Below are 4,565 nucleotides of genomic sequence, written 5' to 3' on the forward strand. Positions count from 1 at the left end.
TTAAAAATATTTTCAATTTCCGTATTACCTATTTTTTATATGATACATATGTTTATATTTAAATGTTTTTATTTACTAATCATTGTTTGTATGTATAATATTTTTAAAACACAAATATTTGAACATTATTTATTACTTATGTTTAAAAAATATCGTGAATGATTTTATTTAAATGTTTTTATTACTTATTATGTTTTACTAAATATATTTTATATAATACACTCGTTCATATTTAAATGTTTTTATTTACTAATCATCATCTGTATGTATATTGTTTTCTAACACAAATATTTGAACATAACTTTATTACTTACATAAAACATTAAAAAATAGTGCGTGCAAAATGTTGAAGTGGCATTTGAAGCTAATTGGTGAAGTGGTTGTACTGGAACGTCTCGTCTTAGTAGGTGTCGGGTTCGAGACCTGACGCCCACATTTTCTGTTAATTTTCTCATATATAAACAGTACAGTTGTCGGCTAATGCAAGATTGTTTTTGTGAAAAATGTGTGGCGGTGGTCTGCTTTTTCCACAAATAAAGAAAACACAAGGATGTTTTATGCAAAAATACGTCGGCTAAGTGCCATCAGTCACTGACAGGTGGGACCATAATCACAAATACATCCTCTTTCGTATTTTGTAACTGTATGTGCACGCTTGAATCGAGTTAAGTAACTATGAATCCGTATTTTTAAAATTCTAATACTAAATTGAACATTGAGCACAAGTTCTGATTTTACCTCAAAAAAATTGACCAAAGAAGGGTTTCCCCCTCTGATTTCCATTAAGGAAAACCAATAAGCGAGAGCTACAAGCACCAGTTCTTACGACATATGAAAAACACACCCAGCTACTACTACTAAACCGCCTCATTTTCCAATATGATTCTGAATTAATGTGGTATTTTATTCAAGCGCGCTGGCCATGATCACCGTAATCCGGGGATATCTTGCACGCACGATTACTGTAAATACTTCAATTTAGAAAACAGTTGGTGCTTAGAGCATCTCCAGCCGTTGGCCCCTCAGAGGGTGGGGATGAACCGGCGCAAAAACTCGGCCTGAGACCGAGTTGGTCCTCAGCCGCTGGTTCCAGGGCCGTTCCCAGGCGCGTTCAAAAAAATTAAAAAATATAGCAAAGTTCAAAGTTCGGCGATGCGAGTGCGCCGGCCGAGCGGTGTCTCTGCCGCGGGCTCAGCCTTGACGCCGAGCAGCGCCGGACGAGTGTGAGGAAGAGCGGGAGGAGGAGGAAGAAGAGGAAGCGCCAAACCTCCTGGACAACCATTGCCCGTCGCGTCGGCGGTGAGCCGTGGCCGTGGCGGCCGCCCTCGCCGGGGGGTATGCCAACGGCGGGTCGTTGCCGCCCTCGAGGTACGCCAGAACGCCCTCGAGGGTGCGGCCGGGGACACCCCACCACAGGTGGCGTCCCTCGCTGTTCTTCGGTCCGCCCACCACCGACGCGCCGTTGGTGGACGCCATCCTCTGCTGCTGCCGGCGCTGGAAGTACACCGTCCACGCCGCTATGTTGTCGGCGGCGTACTCGGGGAGGGCGAGCTGGGCGTCGGTGAGGGAGGCGCGCACGACGTCGACCTCGTCGGCGAAGTAGCCCGGTTTCGCCATGGCGTCGGGCAACGGGGGAATTAGCACTCCCCCGTTGCTGAGTCTCCACCCTGTTGTCCCGGCGCGCATGTCCGGCGGCGCCAGGATGTTCGCCTAGAACAGGAATCAAGACTCCTGTTCGCGAAGCGATCGGCGGCCGAAGTCGTTGGTCGCAGCCTCATCGCTGGGGAATCGCTCGGCCATCAGAAAGGAGGGAAAGGGAGGGCTCGGTGGCGGCGCTCGGGAGAGGGAGGGCTCGGCGGCGGCGCTCGGGAGAGGTAGAGGACGGGGTAGGGCTGGTGTGGCTGGTGTGGCCAGAGGCGAGGGAGGCCACCGGCTTATATAGCGGTGCCGCCCTGTGTGTACGCGTGCGAGGGAGGTGAGGCGTCGGCGCGCCGCCCGTGAGGAATCACTGGTAAGGCTGACCGGCGGCAGCCTTGCCATTGATTCCCCGCGGGAAACCGAGGCGTTCGGGGAAGAAGACGCGCGGTGTCGCTGACGCGGCGGACCCACGGTTCTTTCGCGCCAAAACCGCTCGCCCCAGCGCCCCCGAACGCCCCCCAGCGCGCCGGATTCGGTCTGGATCCGCCAGCGCTAAATTCGGTCCAGGCCGGCAAAAATCGGGCTTCTGAGGGCGTGACTGGGCCGATTTTTCTGCGCCGGCGTGAAGAAACGTCTGGGAAGGTTTTTCTGAAGACGCGGCTGGACATGCTCTCAGACACACCTAAACCGTCAACTGTACGTACTTCTAGCATGGTTCGTTGTGATCCCCTCTCAGACTCGGCTGCGAACACTTCCCGTCTCGGCTTAGAAACTCTTCCCGTCTCGGCTTTGCGCGCCCGTTCACAACACTCATACCTCTTTATATAGTATCTTGTACGTACATCACCAGCTGACTAAATCCCTCAATTGTCTGTGGAAATCACGGCGGGAACGACCCATCGTCGCTTTAGACATCGATCGAGAACGAAGTACCGCGCGCTGTGTACGAGGCATGCATGGCAGCCCTCGACACGATCCACGAGCACAATGAGCGTGACCTCGAGGCAGGGCACGCTACGCCGCCGTCATCGCTCGTCGCGGACAAGTCCCGTCGGCGCAACAGCTGCCGCCGGTTCGCCTGCGTCGCCCTTGTCGCCGTGGTAGCCGTCGCCCTCGCCCTCGCGGCCGTCCTCGGGGCTCTTTACCTGGCGCTCGACCCGAAGATGCCCCTCTACACGGTGCACGCGCTCAACGTGACAGCCTTCGGCATGGACGACGACATGACGGCGCGTGCGCGGTTCGACGCGGCGGTCCGGTTCGAGAACCCCAACCGCGCCATCGGCATCTCGTACGAGGAGGGGTCCAGCCTCGCCGTGTGGTACGGCGGGTACCGGCTGTCCGAGGGCGCGCTGCCGGCGTTCTACCAGGGCCACCACGACGCCGCGGTCGTGCACGTCGCCATGAGCGAGGCGCGGCTGGGTGGCACGGGGGTCGTGGAGGCCATGGCCGGCGGCGAGCTGCCGCTGGTGTTCCAAGGCGAGGTGCCGGTGCGGGTCAAGGTCGGCCCGGTGACGACCGGCAAGGTGACGCCCCGTGTCCGGTGCGACCTGGTGCTGGACAGGCTGAGCACCGAGGGCGGGATCCGGGTCAAGACGATGAGCTGCAACTTGAAGTTATGGTGATCCGGACGGGGCTTTGCCGTTAAACGACACACTAGTGCTGTTACATGTGAAGCGTACAATGAGTTATGTATATAGTACTACTAGTATATAGATGATCAAAAAAATTGTAAATAGTACTAGTAACTTTCTTCTTTCTCTGATTAGAATTTTGTTTATACAAGAATATCCTCTGGTTTGTTTGTATCGATAGTTCAATCAGCAAAAACACATAAATACACGCATCGTGCTATCGCCTATATATTCATCACGGGACTGAAAATGTCCCCTCTGTCAATCGATTCTTCCTCCTCCCTCCTCAACAGTCAAATGTCAATCCAATGGTTGCAAAGAGGTGCATTGTTTATTTTCTTTCTCCCACACGCCCTTTCTACATCCCATGACATGGCCACCTTCTTCCTTCTCCCTACTCCCGCCTCGTCCACCCCGCCTTGTGTTGGCCAAACAGTTGCCTGCTGCCACCCACAGCAGGTGCTGCTGCCCGGCGCCTCGCCACCCCGCCCTGCTCGATCCATAGCCTCCGTCATGCCTCTGCCGCACTCAGCCATCCTTCTAAAACCGCAGGGAAAAACTAAAGGGAGAAGCAGCCTAGCAAGGTTCAGTCTAGATGAGATCTAGACCGAGATAGAAGGGGGCGCAACAGGTAGGGAGAGTGCTCGACCGGGTGGGGGTGGTCTCTGTATCTTCCTTGTTTGCCCCCATCTATATTTATATAGGTGGAGGGGGGTTGACCCTGCTAGGGTTGCCTCCCCCCAAACCGGGTCACCTTGCCCCCAAGCAAGTTTGGATGCGTCCCAGCAGGGTCTTCCAAAATGTTCTCGGCCCTTACAAAAACTTTTGTCACCTTCCCATACATACTGGAACACTCCATGGTATCACTAGGCCCTCCTAGAATACTTTGGGGACCATCCAAAACACATTCGAAACCCTCCCTCCCATTCTCCGTTATCTCATGTTTCAAGCTTGATAATATGCAACCATGTACGGAACACCTTCCGGTCAATAACTAGCAACGAGGTCTAGACATCAATATTTGTTCCCACATGAACGAACCGCCGCGTCAAGGAAGAGCCACCCTCGACGCCGCGTGAAAGAGGAGGGCAAGGAGGAGGAGGAACAGGAGTCCCCGCAGCACCGTTTTTGACATGGAAAGGTGGTGGCGCAGTTATCGCTGTCCCATCGATACGTCGAGAGCCAGTGGCGCCCGATAAACATAAAGGAGGCGGCGCCCACCCCGACCATCGCCAACACGCATGAACGAATCCTCTACTATATTGGAGGTGGCGAAGATGCCTCATCCTCACTCAC

Source organism: Triticum dicoccoides, chromosome 4A (assembly GCF_002162155.2).
Source record: "Triticum dicoccoides isolate Atlit2015 ecotype Zavitan chromosome 4A, WEW_v2.0, whole genome shotgun sequence".
Taxonomy (NCBI): Eukaryota; Viridiplantae; Streptophyta; class Magnoliopsida; order Poales; family Poaceae; genus Triticum; species Triticum dicoccoides.